Genomic DNA, 24,024 nt, shown 5'->3' with positions numbered 1-24,024 from the left:
AACCGGCGGCCCAGGGTGGAGCTTCGTGTCGAAGGATGGGGGGGCGGTGCCGGGTAACGACACGGGCAGCGGAGTGATCTCCATGAGCCAGGCAAGAGAAGACCAAAGACCGAGAGGGTGGGAGACTGTGAGGGCAGATTAATGGGTGTCTGCGCGAGCCTCTGAATCTCATTGCGAGGCTATGGGTCTCTGTGCGAGTCTCAATGGTTTCTGTGTGAGGTTACGGGTGACTGTGTGAGTCTGAGTCACTTGTGAGTCAATGGGTCAATATGTGAGTCTGTGGGCCCATGGGTCTGTGCGGGTCTGTGCGGGTCTGTGCGGGTCTGTGGGCCCATGGGTCTGTGCGGGTCTGTGCGGGTCTGTGGGCCCATGGGTTTGTGCGAGTCTACGAGTCTTAGTGTTGAGTTGTAACAGCAGCCGCTGGGATGGCTGTTAGTGCGGATCTTGGAGGTCCGCTGCGTGTCGACTGCAGGATCTGGCAGAGGGTAGAGAGTGTTGGTAGCGAGGCGTCATGGTGGTTTCATTGGCTTTGGCCATAGTGACGCCTCGATTTCTGGTGATTGGGGTGAATTGGTGCCCACGTAGGGATGGAGGGGGAGAGTGGAATCGGATGAGAACGCCGTTGTTCACGGTGATGCGAATTGGCCTGGGTCAGTTGGACTCGGTTTGCTTCGGGCCTGAACAATTACAACCAGGGTCAATAATAGTAACGGAGTGGCAACCGGTGAATGGCACGTGTCCCAGAGCACGTCCATCATGGAGACATTAAATCGGTTCGCGTGCAGGTGCTGGGTGGGTTGTTACATCGCATTACCATGAGAGGAGGGGGTTAGGCTTGGGGAGGCCCTCATCCAGCCGTGGATTGACTGGCTGATGATGAAATACGACCAAGTCATGTACCTGACCTCATAAGATCTCGGAAGCTAGGCAGGATTTAGCCTGGTCAGTACTTAGCCTGGTCAGTACTTGAATGGGAGGCTCCTTGGTAATACCAGATGTTGCAATGGAAATGTCAGTACAGTAGTGGATTCTTAAATCCATCTGTGCAGAGCTTTGAGTTTGTGTGTGTGTATGTGGGGAGTGAGGGGTGAGGGGGTTATCTTGGTCCTGTGGTTTCTCTCCACACGAAGCTAAACTCTCATTCATGCAATTGGCCAAATATCCATGTGTCGCAGGACCCTCCTTGAGTACCTGGTGGGAGGTGTAAACATCGCAACCAGCCTCCTCAGGCGACAGCCATAATTCTGACGTTCAAAAGGGATTGCCCACGCGTGCCGGTGTCACGGTCCAAATATCCCAGATTTATTATTATTCAATCACCAAACTCCAACTGATGTTCACTGATGATGATGAACCCACTCGTCGGGATCAGAACAGCCCATGCACAGTGAATTGCCATTGTTCACCAGTGGCTGGGAATGTTCACCAGGCCACGTGACATCACAACACCACTTTTTGGTGTCGAGGGTAGAACGTTGCCTATCCGGCTGGCTCACGTAACATCACTGGTTTGTGTCGAGGGTAGAACGTCGCCTATCCAGCTGGCTGTCGACTTGGGTATGGGTTGGTCATGTGAAAAGGTCAGATGTTTACTGTATGTCTATAGAATAGATCAATATGCTTACACCCGGTCGTAAATACTGCCCTTGGGTGTGGGCGCTTTACCGGTCAGGGCGCATATGCGAAGTCGGAGTATACAGTTAACTCGAGATTATCATCGGGTGGATTCATCCGGTCCGCTGATTAAACCTGCTTGCGACAAAATGTCTCGGGAATTGCACGCCCATTGGGTAATTTGTACACACTTGCACTGGGCCCACGGTGTCACGGTTAACACACTGGAGCGAAGTCTCCTGGCACGGCAGTTCTCATCCCCTCCCCGTTGCCTCTGTGCATCCAGCAGTGCAAATGGGTGCAGCGCAGTCCATCGGCAGGTGTGATGGTGGGTTAAAGTGTGGGTAACGCCCACCTCTTCCAAAACGTCTGGCCAATGTAGGTTTAAAAGTAAACTCTAATGCAGAGAACTCTTGCCAGCAGTGGCGTGAGCAAGCAATTTGCAGGGCTTTATATTCGTGGTTCTTTCGGTAAAGTCACGTAAAAGGGAAATAATACAAATATAACATAATAAAATAAAATTCTCATGACGTTTCGGCCACAACACAAGCAGCCATCTTCAAGTGAAGAACAGAGCTGTCGGAAAGACAGCATCCCAATAAACACCGCTAAGCTTGGCAGCATATTTTCCCTTCTACGTGACTTTACCGAAAGAACCAAGGATATGAATCCCTGCAGTCACGAAAGCTTTAAATCGAAATTGCAGGGCTGCACCTTTATCTTTGTTTATGTTTTGCATTCTCCGAGTTTTTGTTGTGCCCGGGCCACTTCTCCACCCACCATTACCCCGGATAATTCCGGATAATTGAGAGTTTGTTTCTACGTCTCATTGGACCATAGCTCGTTGGGGTCACCGAAATAAACTAACCTGGGCCTCGAGTTGCATAACCCTGGTGTATTATGCGCACTTTGTTTGTCAATGGCTGTGTTCTTGTTTGTTGTATTGAATCGGCAATATTAAACACATACTGTCTTACGACTTCAATGAGTCGATCTAGTCTTGTGTTTGAAAGGCTGCACTGTTGGAATTAAACGAGCGATGAGATTACGCCCATCCATCTCATCTTTACATCCATAAGCCAGTGTGCCGTACTGACCTTCATTGGGGCTCGCTAACAGCACTTGCCTCAAAAGTCTGCTAAGGCTGTACGGGGGGGGGGGGGGGTCTTTGTATATGTTGGTGGTGCTGACGCATGTCTTTGATCCAGCGCTCTTGCAGGCAAGGGTTGGTGGATCACGCAGATCGAGATTCGCGAAACGCTCCAAACCCGCGTTGCTGCGACGTGGCCCAGGCAGATGCAGCCCAGCAAGTGGATCAGTGAACCCATCAGCAAGGAGCTTTGTGAGCCTCATCGCCTCGTGAGTGGAACTTCCACGCCTGGATCTGCGGGGGTTGTCGGCATGCTCAATGGTCATTATGAGCAGGAAATCACTTTGTGAGCAGCGCTCCACGCTTCTTTGCACACAACTGCACGCAGTCCAAACACAATAACAAACTCAACACATTCGTCAACAGCAATGTGGACCTCAAAAGGAAAGTTACATCATAGGCGACGTTTCGGGAAATTGCCTTTATTCACATAACTTGTGTCTACAACATCCTTACATGACGTGAACCCCTGCAGACACTAGGGGCGCTACAACGTTCTGTACTGCCATGTCCTTCCATCTGGCTATGTGCATGATGTCCATGATATTTACTCAAGAAATGTGCATCGGATACTCCCAAATGCATCCAATCGTTCAAATTAATGACGTCCTTAATTCGCTGTCTTCCCCGGCTTCTTTTACTGCACCTATAATTGCCCCCAGTCAAAGCCACATTTATATTGAGTCTCTTGCATCTCAGTATACAGGTAGTCCTCTACTTACGATGGAGATGCGTTACGACGACCCCATCGTAAGTCGAAAATATCGTAAGTCGAAGATGGCCTAGCCTACCCAGGAGTCTTAAAGATTGGTGATAATTTAGCAAAACAGCAATTTACAGTACCGTACTGTATAAACTATATACTGTATGTATTTATTAATTACAATACTGTATTGCACGGTAAAAAGTAAAGTAAAAAAAGGTTAATTATTAGCCTACCTATATGAACTGCAATTTAATAGAAAGTTTTTTCAGGAAACAATCCTATCTGCTGTAAAAACTTTTAACATGCATTGCACGTATCGTATCGTGGTAACCTTAAAATGAAATCGCTAAAGCTACGTATCATACATGCATTGAACGTATCGTATCATATTGTACTGTTATTGTACTCTACTCACCAAGATTCTGTCCGTCGTCTGCATACTTGAACGATGTTAGGGTTATTGATGGCAATTTTGTCGTATCGCTATCGCCATCGTAAGATCGAAAGTCGGACCATCGTAACTCGGGGACTACCTGTACGTGTCCAATAAATATTACTTTCCTTTTTCTAATTATTATAAATGTTGTTGTGTAATGCTTCTGTCCATAGCACATGTACGTCACCCATCTTGTCTGTTCGTCAACTGTTTACCATCCTAGTTTGCTCTGCGGGGTCTTTAAAATGCACGCACGACCATCAAATAAAACAAAATCGATTCCTCAATCGGGATTCGAGTAACAAATGACTATGACGTCATCGCGTGGCGAGATGTTAACTGCCTCGCCTGGTATACAGGAGGTCGTGGGTTCAATCCCGACCCTGACGTATATTTGGAGTTTGCGGTGTGTCTCATCATCATCACGGTCGGTAGATGTTAACTACCTCGCCTGGTATACAGGAGGTCGTGGGTTCAATACTTAAATCCCGACCCTGACGCCTGCTGTATATTTGTAGTTTGCGGTGTCTCTCTCTCATCATCAGGGTGGCTAGGAGATGTTAACTACCTCGCCTGGTATACAGGACGTCGTGGGTTCAATCCCGACCCTGACACCTGCTGTATATTTGGAGTTTGCGGTGTCTCTCTCATCATCACGGTGGCTAGGAGATGTTAACTACCTCGCCTGGTATACAGGAGGTCGTGGGTTAAATACTTCAATCCCGACCCTGACGCTTGCTGTATATTTGGAGTTTGCGTGTCTCTCTATCATCATCATCATCAGGGTGGCTAGGAGATGTTAACTGCCTCGCCTGGTATACAGGACGTCTCGTGGGTTCGATCCCGATCCTGACGCCTGCTGCTGTATATTTGGAGTTTGCGGTGTCTGTCTCCCCGTGGTCGCGTGGAATTGTCTCCGGGTCCTCCGGTCGTGTGCCTCCACATTGAGAATGAACACCACGCGTTTAGAGCGTTTTGGGCCGCTATAAATGTCCACGTGATAATCCAGTAAGTTGAGCTACCATATGTGGCCAGGTCGCTTCTGAAAAAAAAGCTATTGTAGCTCCAGTGGTCTTATACCTGGTAAAAAAAAAACATCGTTTAGTTTGACCGCCGTTTCCAACTCAGTGGCGTCACCACAGCGCTTATGCCAGGCAAGGTGCACCTTGAGGCCGTCACGTATGTGACTGAACGTTGAACTTCTTTCGCAGACGCACGTGGCCCACCGTGCCGATGTGAGGTGCGGTTCGAGGGACAAAACGAACTTAAGCGCAGTCTCCATTCCTGTTGAGTTTGCACGCGAAGTGCGTGAGGCTGCCTGTGGGGCAAGGGGCATCACGGGACAGAGACGGGTGCCAACGTGGCTTGACTGAACGAGATGACCGGCAGATGCCCCCCCCCCACCCACCTGTGCCGCCAACTCACTGCGTCGATTTATCGCCCGGCGCTCCGCTCGTTGTTGTGAGCGTCGCTCCTTTTTTTACACGCTTTTTATTAACTCACTCCGTCTGTTGTATCCTTAAAAACATATTGTAACTCAATTTTAACCCATTTCCCAATGTGCTATCGACTGCAAACTTGGTATACTTACGTCATACTGCTGACAATACTATATTCTATCATAAAAAATAAAACATTTTAAACCATCTTTTGTATATGTTATGTTTCGGCTTGGGTCTAATTGTCCACGCTCAACTCACGTTGGCTGCAAATCACCACGGTCCCTTACGTTGTGGCAAGCTTCGTGGCCACTTCCTGGAGTTCTTCCATTACTAGTCGGGCACATTTAATTAAATCGTGTTTTTAAAAAAAGTTTTTTTTTAAATATTACTTATCTTGTTCCTTCTTTCTCCGCCCTCCGCCGTTTTGCTTTGGAGGGCGACTCGCCCACACGCAACATCAAACACCGCGATTGGCCATTCGTGAAGTCTCCTCGCCAAGCCCAGCCGCTCACAGTTCCCCATCTCGGCACCACCCCCACCTACCCAACACCACCAACTACCCACCACCACTACCACCGACCCACCACCACCAACAACCCACCATCACCAACACCACCACCACTACCACCGACCCACCACCACCGACACCGACCCACCACCACCACACCGACCCACCACCACCACACCGCCACCACCACCACCTCGGCATCACGACCGACCCACCGCCACCACCATCCACACCACCACCGACCCACCACCACCACCAACCTCACCGGGGGCTGTGGTTAGGGGGTGGGAGGATCGTGCAGCGACGCTGGTGATTGATGGACAGCGACAACTGCCCGTAGCGCGGTGAGGAGTCACCTCCCGGCCGGGGGGGGCAGAGAAGCTAAGGGCGAGGAAGGGTCTCGAAGGCGGCAATATGGACACGTTCCCGCTCATCATCTACATCTTGGCGGCCAAGAGTATCCTGCTGTGCCTGGGATTCATGTGGGCGAAGCGCTACCAGGCGAGGCGTCTCGAGAGGCTGGCCGTGCAGGCGGCGCAGGCGGCCCAGGCGCGTCGCGAGGCCGAGAGGGAGAAGGCGGACGGCGCGGGAGAGGCGAGTCGAGCGGCCGGGCTGAAGGAGGATTGAGGCCCGAGGTGAGTGGGGAGGGGGGGTGAGTGGGGGGGGGGTGAGTGAGTCGTGGGGGGGGGGGCGTGGTGAGTGGGGGGGGAGCGTGGTGAGTGGGGGGGTAGCGTGGTGAGTGGGGGGGGAGCGTGGTGAGTGAATGGGGGTGAGCGTGGTGAGTCGTGGGGGGGAAGCGTGGCGAGTGAGGGGGGGGGGGAGCGTGGTGAGTAGGGGTGGTGAGTGAGTGGGGTGAGTGGGGGTGGTGAGTGGTGAGTGAGTGGGGGGAGCGTGGTGAGTGGGGGGGGGGGTGAGTGAGGGGAGGGGTGGTGAGTGGGGTGAGTGGGGGTGGTGAGTGGTGAGTGAGTGGGGGGAGCGTGGTGAGTGGGGGGGGCGTGGTGAGTGAGTGGGGGGAGCGTGGTGAGTGGGGGGGGCGTGGTGAGTGAGTGGGGGGGGGGGCGTGGTGAGGGAGCGTGGTGAGTGGGGGAAGCGTGGTGAGTGAGTGACGATTATCTGAACCGGTCCTGGGCCTCCCCTAGGTCGTACTCAGCCTCAAATGAGTTACTCAGTGCGCTGTGTAAACATCGCCGCTAGGGAGACAAAGGCGGCCCGGCGTGGTGTTGGCCACCCTCTGCCTCGTGTGCCGTGTCGGCCTTCATAGGTGCTCGCTAACAGCACTTGCCGCAACATTCTGTCCAGGCTATAACGGGGGATCTTTGTCTTTGTCATCTCAGTCAGCCAACCCATGGGCACCTGGGTCTGTCCCGTGACCTCCTGGCAGCGAGCCTTCCACACTCCACGTGACGGCCTCAAGGTGCACCTAGCCTGGCACAAGCGCCTTGTCGACGTGGTGGATAGGTAGCGTCGTGGTCAGCGCACCGGGTGACGATTCCAGCGACCCGAAGTCCACCGCTTGTTTGCAGAGGTTCACGGTTCGATTCCAGCGGCCGCCCTGATTAATACTGCGGTGTGGATTTGCCAAAGTCAATACCATATGCAAGACTATGCCATTGTGTGCCGGCGTCAGGGTTCAAATTTGCTAAATGTTCGAAATAACATCGCAAATGAATCAATTGGCACTATAATTCCCCCCCCCCCTTCACTACTGACAGACTAATGCTCCAGGTCGCTCTTGCAAATGACTCCTCGGCAAAATAAACGTGAATTTGAACCTATTGCTTACAATTGCTACCAGCAATCCATTGGTACATTCATCCATCCAGAACTCCCTGAAGCCATCCATCCGTCTCTCCCTGTAGATAACAATCCGTCCACCCATCCATTAATCACCCCCCTGCAGAAAAGCTCACGTCCATCACTACATAGATTAATCCATCCTTCCATCCCTTCATTCCCATGCCCAATCAATCACTGAATAATAATAATAATACTCCATCCATTGCATCATCAATCAATACCAACATCCGTTCCGTTCATAACTCCCTCAACCACTCCATCACTTCGTCCATCACTCCACCACTCCCTCCCATCAACTCCATCCATCACTCCATCCCTCCCTCTCTCTCTGTCACTCCATCGTTCACTATAAATCACTCCTTCTCTCACGCCCTCCGTCAGTCCACCACTCCCTCCACTATGAACCACGCCATCACTCCATCGCTTCATCCCTCCATCCATCTTCACCTCCCCGGCGGCAAGTACAGTTCAACACGTGTTGACCTGTACAGTGCAGGCACCACGCAGCCCAGTGTGTTTGCGTGCACTGCAGATAAGCACACAACCGTCTCCTTAGGGTTACACATGCATCTCGGCCATGGTGATGCGGAATTCCCACTGCTGTTTCACGTGAGCAACTGCAGCAGCTATCTCCATCTTTGTGGACCCGATTCACGCCTTTTTAACCCAGTGTTTTGGAGGCAAGGGTTAGTGGATCACGCACAGATTACTGAAACTTTCCAACACCAGCTAGGCAATACAGGAAGTGGGTTGGTGGACCTAAATACGTGGATGGTGCTTTGACAGTGTTCGCCCGCTCATATCTATGTATGGGTGGCAGGGTTTCTCTGGTGTTCTTGGGATCACTGCCACATACATACTCATTATTTAAATGTAAATAATTGGCCAACACCCCAACTCAGTGATGCTCTCCTTAATATATATTCATCACATTTTCTGCGGATTAACAGGGCACACTTTCCCCCCCCCCCCTCTTGTGTTTTAAAGCGAAAGCTAAGGGGTGCGTTATTCGGTGGGTGTGTGTGAGAGAGAGAGCGTGTTGGTGTAACTTCATTTATACAGAGCATAGGTTCGTCTTACTTTGCAAAAGCATCTTATAGTCCGGTGAATACGGTATTGATGACATCAGCTATACGCGGGTACAATTCCCCAAGCACGTTTCGCCAACATCGTCAACATAGTTACGTTTATTTTAAGAGTTTCTTACTCCAACACGTTGCCCGAAATAGGATTGCCGATATCGTTTTTAAATGCGACGATACGATCTCGAGTTTCACGGTACGGAGGATCATCGTGTAACATGTAGAGTAATTGTATGACGCATTTTTGTTTAACTTTTTTTTTAATATCCCGAACAAACAATACATGAGCAGTGGTATCACAGTGTAATGGTATTAAAAAAAAAAACGGACGATACGATGATCGTGGATCTTATAGCGTTCGTACGAGATAGAGTCGTATTGCCATATTGTGTCAATACCTTGGCACGTGATGACCTATTGACCTCGTGTTATTATTTCGTTCGTTTGCCCAGAAAATCCTCACCGAGTCCCAAGATTCCTTTTCAGGTGGGGTCCTGCAAAGTTTTTCACTGTAGGGGGGACGATGTTGCTGCTGCTGCTGCTGTGTGTAATCCCAGTTGAGTTATTTGCAAGGTTCATTTGCAGCATCGTAAACTTTTGGCCAACATCGGTTACATTGTGTGGTTTTATTTTAGCCATGGGCGAAACCTCGGGAGAAAACCGTGCAAGACCAAGGGGAGAACATGCAAACTCTGTGGAGAAAGGCACCCCCCGCTGAGTCTGAAATCGAATCCAGTGGCTAGCATTAGCACTGCGCCACCCTCCTGCCTGTTGACCCATACGAACCCGGCGGCCCGAGTTCGATTCCCGACTGTGGCTAAAACACCACTGGCAAATATATGAACTAGTCCTGGTCCTTCCCTAGGTCGACTCGGCATTAAGTGAGTACCGGATTGGGTGTGTGGTTCTGGCCACACCACTCCGTGTTGGCCTTCATAGGTCTTGGTAGGTGAGTGAGTGAATGTATGTGCATGGGTATGTGCATGTGATGTATGTGAGTGTGTGTATATGTGTATATCACTCTATCCCAGATGACGCAGACACCTGGGTTGGAGTGATCGGAAGGCATGGGCCAGATCAGCTCAATAATAACGGAAGGAGCCTGCTAGACTTCTGTGTAGCCTGTGGGCTTGTAATTACCAACACGCTGTTCCGGCATCGGTGCACCCACACAACATGAATGCATGCCAGGTTCAAGCATGAATATCTGCTGGACTATATAATAATGGACCAGTGGATGTGAACCCATGTCCTTGACACCAGGACCTACCATGGAGCTGATCTGCCCACTGACCATCGAATTGTTATCTGTAAAATGCGCCTGCCATTCTTCCACTCATTCAAACCCACAGTGGCCTGGTCTCGGCTAGCTGAGGATAGTTGCAAACAGGAATTTCAACATCGCTTGCAGCTGGCGTTATCACCGTGCCCACCTCCTTTTGATGCTGAGGGGAAATGGGTGAGGTTCAGGACTGTGGCTCATGCAGCTGCAACGGCTGCATTGGGTTTCTGATCCAGACCTCCGCAGAGACCCTGGCTGAAGGAGGAGGTGTTCCAGCTGGTTGAAAGAAAACGACAGGCCCACTCCCGCCGCCTACAACATCAAACATCGGAGAATGACGAGGCTTACCCGCAGCCTTCGCTCGGAGATTTAGAGCCGTGCGGTGCTGCAAGGATGAGTGGTGGGTGCTGGTTGCTGAGGAGATGGAATCTGCCACAGTAGCCAGCAATTACAAATCACTATTTAATTGAATCAAAAACGTTACTTGCAGGGCCTCACCTATCACCATTCTTAAGGGAAAGAGCGGCAATCCGATCTCCGACCCTTAGAAACATGTCTGCAGATTTGCTGAACATTTCTGTGAGGTATTCTTTGGTTCTTTCGGTAAAGTCACGTAGATAGAAAATAATAAAATAAACATAAAGCAAACGATCGTCATTTTTTTTCCTCCGCCTGATGACGACCGCTTGTGTTGCAATCGAAACGTCGTTGGTTTTAGTTTTTTTATTACATTTTTAAAATTATTTAAATGTTATTATTTTCTATCTACGTGACTTTAACGAAATAACCAAAGAATATGAATTCCTGCAGTCACGAAAGTTTTAAGTCAAATTATCCGTAAGGTCTTGGGAGAGGGGAATTCCCTCAGCCCAGACAAGATCATGGGGCAAGGTGGGGACGACTCTGCTAGGGCTGCGGTGCCTCAAATATTGCCAGAAGTAGCCACCCCTTGTGAACGGTTGGCTGAGGTTCCATCTGTAGAGGAAGTGCAGGGGGTGATGCAAAGTCTGAGACCAGGAAAACCGCCGGGCAGAGACGATCTCCCAAGCGTAATGCTGAGGGAGGGTGGCATCTGTGTGCAGACTACCCTACATGACATCACAACTGTCTGGACCACAGGACGGGTTCCGCAGGATTGGAAGGATGCCCTGGTGTTCCCCCTCTTTAAGAGGGGGGACCACACAGATTGTGAAAAACTATAGGGGCATCTCTCTCATTGTGCCGGGAAATGTCTTGCAAGGATTATTCAACATTGCCTTGGCAGGCACGCTGAGGAGAGACTTGCGGAGCCCCAATGTGGTTTCAGACCAGGGCGGTCCTTCACGGATGCCATATTCTCTGTCCGTCTGCTACAGTAGAGGTGTAGGGAATTCCAACAAGACCTACACCTCTGCTTTATTAACCTGGTCAAGGCTTACTAAGAGGTGGGATCTTACCATCAGCCCCACCAAAACTAAGCACCTGCCTGGGTATTTTCGTGCCACCAAACACTCCACCCTCAGCTCCCCATTGGTGATGGAGCAATTGTGGAGAAAGCGGAGAGTTTACCATACCTGTGCAGTGTGCTTATGACCAGCTCCGGTTTGACAGCAGAAGTCTCACTCCAAATCAGTCGGGCGACATTATCGGCTGTGTAATGCCGCTGTGTGGAAGCTACCTGGTCTGTCGCTCCGCACGACATTCATGCCCTCCCTTCTCTATGCTTGTGAAATGTGGACCCCTGTAATGGAACATCTGCGCCGATTGGAAACATTCATGCTGGCATGCCGACTATCCATCCTGTATTTAACCAGGCTGGATTGTGTGAGGAGCTCACAAATCTTGGAAAGATCTGGAAAGATCTGGAAACATTCCCATCAGCGAGCTCCTCCGGCAGGCAAGGCTGCGTTGGCTGGGTCATGTAGCCCGCATACTCAGCCACCACATGCATCTTCTATTTAGCCACATAGAGGGGGCTAAACGGGTACGACATGGGCTGGAGAAGAGATGGACTGATGCGGTACAGGAGGATGTGGAGCGGAGTGGACTTGCCGACGACTGGTACCAGCAGTGTCAAGATTGTGAAGGATGCTACTGGGCAGTTGGAGGCAGTCGCCCTCCAGCAACAACAGAGGACAGAGGAGCGAAGCTCACAACAAAGAGCGGAGCGCCGGGCGACTAAAATACAGCAAGTTGGCACAGTAGGGGGTACAGCTGGTGTGCATCTATCGGTCATCTCAGACTGCCAACCCATGGCACCCGGGTCTGTCCAGAGATCTCCTGTCAGCGAGCCTTCGACACATTACGTGGCCTCAAAGTGCACCTGGCCTGGCACAGGCACCATGGTGACATCACTCTCACTTCGTGGTGAATGGCGGGTATTGGATGTGTTTATATGTGGGGAGCGGCAGTGTTGAGTGCGCTGCTCTACGAACCAGTGATGTTTATCTGAACCCGTCTTGAGCCTCCCCGAGGTCGATTCAACCTCCAACGAGTCCCTGGTACTGTGTATAAACATCTAAACTAAGGAGATAATGGCGGAAGGGCATGGTGCTGGCCACCCCACCCCCGATTGGGCCGTGCTGGCCTTCATAGGTGCTCACTAACAGCACTTGCCACAAACGTTTGTTTAGGCTACACGGAGGATCTTAGTCAGTCGACCCGTGGCACCTGGGTCTGCCCCGTGACCTCCTGCCAGCGGGCGTTCGACACTTCACGTGGCCTCAAGGTGCACATGGCCTGGCACAAGCGTCGTGGTGACGTCACCGCCACTTAGTGGCGAATGGCGGCTGTTGCTGTTGTTGTGTGTGTCACTGCACACGTTGTGACCGACATGTTGCTTCTCAGGGGATTATCCAGGTAACAAAGAAAACATTTTCATGAACAAGATAATTAAGCAACCTAATTTCATTTCTTGTATTTCAAAGTAAAAAAAAAACTGCTGTTTTAAAATTCCACATTTCCAAACTCTTCTAATTGGATTACACATTACATTTGAACCCTAACCCCTAAGGTGATTTGTTTTAGAAGGAAAAAAAAACAGATTACAGTAATTAATAATTAGTGCATTTGTAAAGTTTAACATGAGACTTTGCTTCGTATTTTTCCACCAAAAATACACATTAATTCAACCGAGGGCCGCTCGCAGCACAGAGGTCGCCGGTTTGATTCAATCTCCCGGTGCGGCAGCTGAAACATCTGTGGAGGTTTCTTAAATCCACCTACCCCCCGACCACCCCTACCCACTCAGCCAGCAGCAAAAGCGGCTGCAGCAGCAGCATAAACGGGGACAGCACTCGTGTCGAGTGGCAGGTTCGCGTGTGCGGTGGTGGGGTGACGTGGGGGAAACTCGCACCTCTTTCGACGCGTCTTGCCAGCGTGGAAGACCAAATGTCTCGTTCCCCCGAGCGGGGAAAGGGCCATCTCATTTTTCCGCCAGCAGTGACGCGAGCGGGGGAATTGCAGGGCTCCACCTTCACCTTATTGGTGGCCACATTGGAAGGGTTGGATGTGGATGTGGATGGCCGAGTTGGTAGTCTTCACGAATTGGTAGAAGAAGAAGAGAAAAAACACAAGATAAACATGATCGATTTTGGAATCGAATAATCGTGGCCGTCCATCGCTCTAATCAATTGAATCGCCGGCAGCGCAAGAGGTGGGAGATGAAGGTGGATTGAGGATAGATCGGGCATTCACCATCACAACACGTTCTCCGACCACATACCTGGCAACCCACACGTTCTACCCGTATTCTTGTAAAGGGAAACTGAGTTTTCAGGTCCATACGGCGTACAGCCGTTTTAATATTGGCAAAACAAGTATCTTTGTTTGGGTTTCGTGGGACGTTGTAGGATGAACGTTGAGATTCATGAGGGGCACTGGGTGACCAATAAGGTCTGAATTGGTCTGTAATAAGGTAAGCACCGATAAGGGGTTGACAGATATGCTAAGTTTTATTAAGCAGGGCCATTGCCTGAAACGTCGCTCATGGCAGCGCTGTTGATGCGCATGTTGAGTTTTTGGTTTATTTGTCGTTTTAATTTCCAGAGTCGGCTGTTATGAACCATATCTCACTTTACACTCAAAGTCAACACATTCGTGAGCAACACTGTGTGGCCTCAAAATGAAACAGCATGTGACGTAATAGGCGACGCTTCGAGCACTTGCCCTTTTTCAGAGGACGAGGTACACGAGTTTACGTGGTCAGATCACGTGACATGAGGGTGGGGGTCGGGGGGGGGCTACCCCAATCCCCCCTCCCCCTTAACCTCCTCACCCCCTCTACCACCCCCCCTCCTCCTCCTCCTCTCAGAGCTTGCATAGGAATTCTTTCAGGCAGCTCAAGTATTCAAGTTACAGGGATTTACCCCCTACCCTCCCCCTTCAATTCCAACCCGGGCCGCCCCACAACCCCCTCGAACCCCCCCCCCTCCTGTCCCTCCCTCGCCGGGCACACAATTAGAATGCGGCGATTGTGAGCGATTAAGCCCAGCTGTTGCTCAGCGATGCGTGAAGCGGCTACGCGGCTTCCAGCTGCCCCCCCCCTCGACCCCCCCCCCTCCAAAACACCCCCTCCCCTTCGCGCCCCCCTCCCCTAGATTTCGCAGCCACAGCAACATCGCCACTACACTCCTCTCCTCCTCGCCCCATCTCTTCACTTCCTCTCCTGAGTTTGCCTCCTCTGACCATCATCATCACATCTTCACATCATCCTCCTCCTCTCATCTCCCTCTTGATCTCCCACTTTCCATCTCCTGCCTTAATGGTCACCCCCCCCCCATCTTCGTTTGCCTCTCTTCTATCTCCTCCTGCTTTGTAGCGGATTCTGAGCGCGTTCTCATTAACAGGCGAAGCGGGGACTTGGCTTCCAGTGTTCAGATCCACGTTGACATCACGTGGGTGTCAGCCGATGCCAGAGGTCGCAAACGGGTTTTGATTCCTTACCCGTACCCGGCCGCACCAGGGTCGCAAACGGCTACCCTTACCCGTACCCGGCTGGGTACGGGTAGCCGGGTATCGGGTAGGGTACGCGTATCGGGTACCCGATTGGGACCTCTGGTCGATGCACGTCGTGCCAACAGAGCCGATGTATCTAAAGTTAAAACGGGAAAAAGGTGCAGCCCTGCAAGTTGCTTCCTCACTCCACTGCTGGTGGAAGGCCCTCCGCCAGAGGAACGTCTCCAGTGGGTATTTGGCCTACTCTTCCACTCTGGAACAGGTGTGAGTACCCACGCTTTACCCCACGGCGCACGTGACTTTGCTCGTCGAGGCGGAGGGGAGATTTAAGAAACTCGCCGAGTCAGAATCTGTATTTACACCGTAGCAACCCGATGAGCTACAGATGCCCGGTAGTTTCCGCAGATGTCCAGAGTCGAGAGCAGGTCCAGTGTTGCTCGCCATTCAACGCTACGCCATCTCCCGACCCACTCATCCCCCTCCCCGCTCATCTCCCTCCCCACTCATCTCTCTCCTCTCCTCGTTTCGCCTCTCATCTTCCTCCGGTGTCCCTCCTTCCCTTTATCCCCAGCCCCTCCCCCCCTCCCGTGTGTTCTCCCAACCACAGACTGAAACCCGACTCGCCTCTGCTGCGCGCGTGAGGGGCGGCCATCGCTGGGGCGAGCGTGAGATGTGGCTCCTGTCCATCCGAGCCTCCGGCGCAGAAACGCGGACAGCCGTGCCGTGGAGATGCAGGGACGGTGGCAGTGGCGGTGGTGGCGGTGGCGGCAGGTTGCGGAGACTATTTCCTTCCGTTCTTGAAGACGCTTCATTCGGAACGTACAGTCGTCGTCATCAGCCGTGATCTATCCCCTGCTGGATGGAGGCTCCCCAGGCCGTCACCACCCCCCCCCCCCCGTGGTCCTGCGGTGTCACGATCAATATCGCCGCTGCACGTGAACCGAAGTCATCGCTCCATCTCCACTCTGGGCGTGCTCTTGGGGGCACTTCCTCTTCAGCGGCTGCCAGTCCATCCGCACCATCGACCGTCGTCTCTTCCCCGCGATGGCGTGTCCAGCTCGAGCCAACTTCCTGTCCTGAAGGCATCGCGATGTCTCTGACTTGCGTGTGGCCCTCAGTGTTTCTCTCTCGGTGTAATTTTCGAGCATAAACCTCGCCATGATTTCTCTGCGCACTTTTAAATTTTTGTTTTCCTATTTTCTTCGTCGGCGTCGGCGTTTCCCATTGCGTAGCCACCGTAGAGGCCGGCGTTGCGCGACGCGGGTGCCGATCGATTGTCGTGTTCTGCGATAATCGATTATGGAATTCATTGTCGGTTCACGGGGGGGGGGGGGGTCGACGATCGAACCCTAGGAACGGTGAAACCGATTCTTTGCGATTGGTCACGTTACAGCCTGTTCGCATACGGCCGGCAGTGATGGCGGCGGTGGTGGTGGCTACGCTGCTGCAAGTGGCTGCCTGTAATTCAGCGCCGCTGTAGAGGCAGCAGCGAGGGTTGCTGGATCACCGCGCAACGTGGTGCGAAACTCCCCGTGGGTGTTGAGGATGAGCCGTAGCCCAGCTAGCCAGAAGGCGGTACAGCAAAGTGCGGATGGTACAGAGCATTGCGCCCCTCCCCCCCCATCCACGAGCTCGCCGCCTGGCTACCCTCCCGCTTTCCTGTTGTTCCTCGGGGATTTTGAGATGCAATTTTAGATGAACAATGGCACGATACATAACTAAACATGATTATTTTTATTAAAAAATTATAATATGCTGGAAAGCCTTGTCAGCGCAATGCTGGATGGCGTCCACTGCAGCCCGAATTATCTGGACCGAGATCAGGGGAAGGCAACACGGAGAGAGTAGAGAGAGAGAGACCGTGGCACAATCTGGTATGAAGTAACCGTGATGCAACAACAACAACAACAGCCGTAACAACAACAACACGGAGCCCCAGGGTAACTAGGACAGCACCAATGAGCCATGAGCCCCAGTGCATCTTGGGGGAGAGGGGGTGGGGTGGGGGCATTTGCATTTTTAAACAATGGATATGAAGTAATAACATTATAGTCTCGGGTGTATTGTTTGTGGTCATAGTGACAACATTACCGTTCACGGTAAGATTGACTTTATAAAGCAGGCAATGGCAGCATGGTGGTCCGGCGGTGTGTGTTCGTGACACGTGTGCGGCAGGAGTCTTACTCATCACCCGCTGGGTTGACATTTGTTCACAGGCGAGTACACGATGGCAACATTGAATAAACTTATCTATTTCAGCCACAAGAGCGAACTTTGCCAGAGAGTGACGGTCACAGTCGAGAGCAGGTGGATGAAACGAACGGTGCTCGAAAAAGCGATGGACGAGTGGTTGGTTGCATGGGTTCTGCTCGCAGTTGATGACACGCACATACAGCCCCTTGGGTCGATCCACTGCTGGATGATAAGAATCATCCCCATGCCACTCCAAGGGGCGTCAGTTGAGTTACTCTTCGTCTCACGCCGGTCGGTTGGTTTCAAGACGCCGGGGGAGCATAGCGGAATAGTACAACGGTCCGCTTTGTCGCCACTGTCCACGAGGTTGGGTCGTGGCGGAACACGGCAGCCGCGGTTCGGTCGAACGGCGGTCGCCTGTCCAAGTTTCAAGTTTTTTCCAAGTTTCATTTATTAGGTAGAGCCCTGTGAGCCATGCGGCTCTCTTAAGTCGGGTGCAACCGCAACAAACAAAATATTAACACAGAACATCGTAAAGCGACGACCAGCAAATATGAAAAAAATAAACGCTGCCCAGGCTAAAACAAACATAAACACCTTGCTGAGCTTGGGAGATTTGGCGAGATTCCTCCCACGCCAGAGGTCGCAACCGGGTACCCGATACCCGTACCCTACCCGATACCCAGCTACCCGTACCCGGCCAGGTACGGGTACGGGTACCCGTTTGCGACCTTGATGCGGCCGGGTACGGGTAGACCGTGAGTCACTGGTGAGTAACTGTTTGTCACTCATTTCCCAACGTCTTGTCTCTTCTCACAATTCAAGTTCCTAGAATCAACCCACCCGCGCCTGCAACATGGCTTCATCCCAGAGGTCGCAATCGGGTACCCGATACCCGTACCCTACCCGATACCCGGCTACCCGTACCCGGCCGGGTACGGGTACCCATTTGCGACCCTGGTGCGGCCGGGTACGGGTAAGGAATCAAAACCCGTTTGCGACCTCTGTCCCACGCACACCACGGGAGGAATTTTCCCCATCGGGTTGCCCCGTGCGTGAGCGCAAAAAGGAACTGGACACGTTCGTCAACAACCAAGGGTGGCACAGTCGGGGTTTTTACAATCGGGTTTAATTGTCTTTTTATATTAAACCCGATCATCTGAGATTGGGAGAAATCCGGTTTAATTGGTTCTAATTGCAGAACCGCACTTCTCAACGATGGGCTTCATCCATTCCAAGCTAAGGAACTCACTGGCGCCCACGATTGTGGAGGAGAAGCTCGTGTTCATCAAGACCAACCTGCCCGCCGCATTCTACGACTACCCCGTGCCCGACGCCCCCCCCACCCCGAGTACGATAGCAGCACCGACGAGGAAGCAGCCTAAGCCTTGGATCAGAGTTTCGTATTCACTAAACCAGGGTTTAATTCCCCGAAATCGGGTTTAATTATATTAAAGAAAAAACACGATGCCTGCCGCTGGAAAAATCGGGTTTTTTCCACCCATGTCAACAACACCTGTGGCCTTTACAGAAAATCATAATCCGTGACGTTTCGGACAATGGTTCTTCTTCAAAGTAGAGCACACAAATCGGGAGGACGCCGAGGAGAGAGAGAGCATTAGTAAGTTTTGGAGTCTGCGCATAACACCGTGGGGGGGGGGGCTCGTAGGTAACTATTCATGTGCCAATTAAAAAAACTTTTATCAAATTTTAAATTCTCATCAGGCCTCCGTGATGTAAAGTGCAGTACTGTATCCGATCGTTATTTATTCGACCTTTCGGGCCTCTGCTATGAAGGATCATTTCCCGGAACGTCGGCTATTTTTATATTTTACATATTTTATTTCTCTTAACGGCTACAGTGTTATTGCAGATGGTGTTGAGTTTTGCTGTTGTTATTTGTGCACCACTTCCAATGTAGCAGCAGCAGCAGCATTAGCATCACCGGTTAATTTGTCTAAATATTAAAGATAACTTTGGGCTCCGAGTCTGAGATCGATTTTGCTTATTGCGTAGAGCCTAAGGGAAGAGTTGCTGACGGGTGCGTGCACGTGTGTGTGTGTCTCTCTTTGTACGTGTGTATGAGAGTGTGTATGAGAGTGTGTGTCTCTCTTTGTACGTGTGTATGAGAGTGTATGTATGTGTAGGTACACTCAGCCTCAAACGAGTACTGTCCCTGGTGCGGTGTGTAAACATCGCCACTGGGGAGACAAAGGCGGCCGGGCGTGGTTCTGGCCACCCACCCCCTCGTGTGCCGTGCCGGCCTTGATAGGTTCTCGCTGACAGCACTTGCCTCAACAGTCTGTTAAGGCTATACGGGGGATCTTTGTAGCTGAGTGTACGCGTGATTGTGTGTGGTGGAGCCGTCGTGTCGTGGGCAGCGCGCTGCGATACGAACCCGGCGACCCACGCGTTCGATTCCCGCCCACGACCGGGAAACAAAGGCGGTCCGACGTGGTTCTGGCTGCCCCCCCTCCCCCACCTCGTGCCCCGAAATGAGACTTTTTAGTAGTCGCCCACTAACGGAGCAATTTCTCGACCAAGCGCGCCGTGCAGGGCCATCCCTGGCTTCACCCTCTAGGACTCGATCAGTGCGGCTAATGCACTCGCAGCATTTCGCAGGGGGTAAAGTCTCGTCGGGGGGGGGGGCGCATGGTATGAGGTCGCTGGACGTGTAAGACCCCCCCCCTCCCCCCGCTCCGTGCAGGCTAACACGGGGAGATGTTCGTATCTGCAACTCGTTGAAGGCGTCTCGTTACATTGATGGCTGTGTCCGGAGATGTCAACTTTGCTTAATGCTCCGTCACCTCTGTCCCTGAGCGACCTGACCCCCATCATTTACGGGGGCCCCCTTAGGGGTTTGCATTAAGGGGGTAGGGGGGGGGGGTCCCCTGCACGACGAGGAGGGTAGTGGGGATGGGGCGACATATGGAAATCGTTGTTGCCCCTGGCCAGTGGAGCCGCCGCGATATGGCGATACTACGATATATCGTAGTATCGTGATATCGTGATATCGTCAGGAATAAGAACGGGGTGTCGGGCAATGAATGGAACGCGACCGCGGAGACGGAGCGACGGCATCAACAAGTGCTCGGCGGATCATGGACATCGCAGGAACCGTGTGAGACGATGACGAATGCGACTTGGGGAGAGCTTCATACAGCAGCGGGTTGACCCATGGCTGATGATGATGATGATTGCAGCCTTCGGATGAATTGCCCCTTGATCAATGGGCGCAGCTGTGCCGGCCGGGCGGCTTGCACGCCTGCAGTCCCCCCACCCTTTGCCTTTTCCCACCGCGTCCCCCTCCCCCCCCACCTCTCAGTAACCGCACGTTTACGAGTTCCAAATGTGAGATTCCTAAAACGCCTTGGGGAGGGTGGGGGGGGATAGAGGGGCGCTGTTGCAGTGAGCGGTCATTTGTTTGTGATTGTGGTTTCCTGCTTTTCAAATTGAGATAATTCGCGCATTGTTCTGTAAACAGTAAGTGATGTTGGCAGGGTTATGGTTTGTGTGTGTGTGGGTTTGTACCCGCATGTGTTTATGTATGTGCTGTAGGGGGGCGGTAGTGCAGCGCTTGGGAGCTCTTCGCTACGAACCCGGCCACCAAAGTTCAAATCCCACCCACGGCCACTCATAGTGGTGAATATCTGAACCGGTCCTGGGCTTCCCGTAGGTCGACTCAGCCTCAAACAATTAGTACGAGGTGCGGTGTGTAAACATCGTTACTGGAGAGACAAAGGCGGCCTGGCTAAGTGCCGCCTCTCCCCCGCCTTATGTATTACGTGTTCGCTCGTAGCTCTTCCGTTCGCCGGCTATACGGACCAAATACAACTCGAAGGGATCTCGGATGTCGTTCTGTGATGGCCCCTTCCGCGGGCCTTTCTCTACATGCTACAACACAGTTGTAAATTGCAATCGTCCGCTAGAGTTCCGAACGGATTCTTCGTACTGGCGATGAGACATCACCACCACGACCACCACCACGACCACCAAACGCCATCACCACCACCACGACCCCCACCACCACGATCATCACGACCACCAAACGCCATCACCACCACCACTTTCGGCGCCACCTCAACATACACCGACATTGGAAACCCACGGCCTCAATTCTCCCCCCCTTCACCCCCTGCCCCACCACTTCATCCCCCAGACCCCCCACCCCCCCGTGGCCCTTAATGACCCCTAGTGACCCCTAGTGGCGACAAAAGGTAAATCACCACGCGTTGCCCTTTCTCGATTTTCCTTCGCGAGATTAAAAAAAAAATCCGCGCTCTCCGAGGGTCAGGCCACGCACTCTCCACGAGAGACGGAGTCATTTGTTTGCGGATTAGAGTTGTTTTTGTTGTTTTGTTGACGTCGGGTGCTGTTCTGTGGCCAACTTTATCCACTTTGTGCCACCGTTTGATGTCCGGGCTATAGAGCCGGAGACGGACCAACAATCATCGCTTGAAAGAGTTCAGCCAAAGTCCGAGCCTGATTCTCGTCACATCTCGGAAACTGATCCGCGGTTGAACCCGGATCGGTGTCGGGGCAACAGCCAAGCGCGGTCGCCGTGGTGGCGAAATGTTAACTACCTCGCCTGGTATACAGGCGGTCGAGGTGTTCGTTCCCGACCCTGGCGCCTGCTGTATATTTGGAGTTTGTATATTTTCCCCCTTGATCGCATGGATTTTCCTCCGGGTCCTCCGGTTAGGGTGGGTTTTTTTCCCCTCCACGTTTAGAAACATCACGCGTTCAGAGTATTTGGCTGCTATAAATGTCCACGTGATTATAATCCAATTAGTTGAGCTATCATTTGTGGCCAGGTCGCTTCTGAAAAACAGAGCTGTACAGCTCAGTGGGTCTTCTCTGGTAAGAAGAAAAAATAACACGTCCAGTGGTTAGACAGTTAAATTTCGATATAAAGCTTTCGTGACTGCAGGGATTCATCTTCTTGGTTCTTTCGGTAAAGTCACGTAGAAGGGAAATAATAAAATAATAAAAATAAAACATAATAAAATACAATTATCACGACGTTTCGGCCTCCTCCCCTAACCCAGCTGATAATATACGCTGCCAAGCTTGGTGGTGTTCATTCAGACGCTGTCTTTCCGACAGACCTGTTCTTCACCTGAGGACGGCTGCTTGTGTTGTGGCCGAAACGTCGTGAGAATTGTATTTTATTATGTTTTATTTTTATTATTTTATTATTTCCCTTCTACGTGACTTTACCGAAAGAACCAAGAAGATGGTTAGACAGTATCGAGCTCATGCATGGTTACGTGGTGAGCAGCAGAGGGCAGTACAGCAACAAGCGCCCATTATTTCCCTGCACATCGATGCTCCGCATCTTTACCAACAACCCACAGTGTGGTGAAGTATGGTCAAATACCACCCCTATCCTCCCGCTCCCCGACCCGCACTGCACGTGCTTAGCTCCTCATCCAGCAGTGGCTTGATAAAGAAGTGTGCACGTTGCATTGGTGCCCTTTGAAACTTCTTAAGTGTCTTATATTCCCATGCCTCTGGGCACTCCACAGTCACGTGATCCTTATGGCGGTTCCCCGGGGCACCAAATAATACAAAATGACAATTAAATATTTTATTTCTGGGACACTATTTTTTTTTCCAGGGGTGTACTTAACTCTGCGACTGGGGTACCAATCAATCTAATATCAGTGCCACTCCGCGATGTCGAAATGCAGCGAGGACGATTGCGCTGAAACTCTGAACGCTCGTACGCACCGTAGTGGTGCATCGTGTACAACTCGTCGGGATGAGTCGACCATCGACAGACTAAAAATGACTGCATCACGGACATTATGCGAGAGCCGGGGTACTATGGTGCCCCGGGGTACCGCCATAAGGTTCACGTGTTCCAAGTGTGAAGTGCGTTTGTTTAACCAGGTGATGAGAAGTCAACACACAAGAATATAGTCTCAGTTGCAACAGTGGCATGGGTCATCATTCTGCCAAGTACAAGCAAAATGAAGCACAGTACAACAGTGGTGGGGTAAAGCGTGGGTACTCCTACCTCTTCAAAGACGTATGACCAGCTGTCGGGCTGTGACGGTTCCACCTGAAGACGGAAGCTTGTGTTGCCTCCGAAACGTCGTGATTTTTTATTTTACTTTACTTTTATTAATTTTAATTTTTTACCTACGTGACTTTACCGAAAAAAACCTAAGAATATGAATCTTTGCAGTCACGAAAGCTTCAAATCTAGAATTAGAACAGTAGTGAAATCCAGCCCCCCCCCCCCGCCCACTTCCCCCACCTCGATAGTGAAATACTTCCCGCCAGCGGTGACATTAGCGAGGAATTGCAGAGCTACGCCTTTGTCTGCTCTTGGCCTCAGCCAAAAGGCGCTGGAACCAGAGACGACATCTCGCGGCATGGAAAGTTTGAAGCAGCTGCTCTCGTGAAATATGGCATCGCCTCTCGTAAAAAAAAACAACCAACTTGGCACCCACTAAAAAATATTGCTCGAATGAGCATCATATGGCAAATAGAAGGTTAGGATCATGAATGGTTAATCTTGTCTCAGCGGCGGGTTGTTTCATTTTTTATGGGTATTTCTTTTAATATATATTTTAAAATATATTTTGGCTCGCCAGATGTTGCATGTGTTTCCATCTATCAGGCGAGGAATCTGCCGGCGTTATACTCATGCGGTGACGTGGCCGAGCGGTAGCGCGTTCGCCCGTCTGTTCACGAATCGAATCTAACGGCCGCCCTGGTTATTACTCCCCAGAGTACTACTGCTCCGCCGTCTGATTCACAGTGGACTTTAAAGGACACCCTGACGCCATTCGCAGGAGTAGGTCATTGTGTGCCAGATTCAGAGTTCAAATTTAACAAAACATTTACCGGAAAATTACTCAAATGGAA

At 51.5% G+C, this 24,024-nt stretch overlaps 1 long non-coding RNA gene across 1 annotated transcript; it reads left to right on the top strand.

The window, feature by feature from the left end:
- The first annotated feature begins 5,582 nt into the window (after positions 1-5,582).
- On the top strand, positions 5,583-16,116 carry LOC144935126 (uncharacterized). Its single transcript, XR_013637269.1, has 2 exons — positions 5,583-6,491; positions 15,524-16,116. It is a non-coding gene; the product is annotated as an uncharacterized LOC144935126 (long non-coding RNA).
- The last annotated feature ends 7,908 nt before the right edge of the window (positions 16,117-24,024 follow it).

The sequence above is a fragment of the Lampetra fluviatilis genome, chromosome 1 (assembly GCF_964198595.1).
Source record: "Lampetra fluviatilis chromosome 1, kcLamFluv1.1, whole genome shotgun sequence".
NCBI lineage: Eukaryota > Metazoa > Chordata > Hyperoartia > Petromyzontiformes > Petromyzontidae > Lampetra > Lampetra fluviatilis.
Note: the sequence above shows the minus strand (reverse complement) of the source record. Positions and strands in the feature narration are given on the sequence as shown.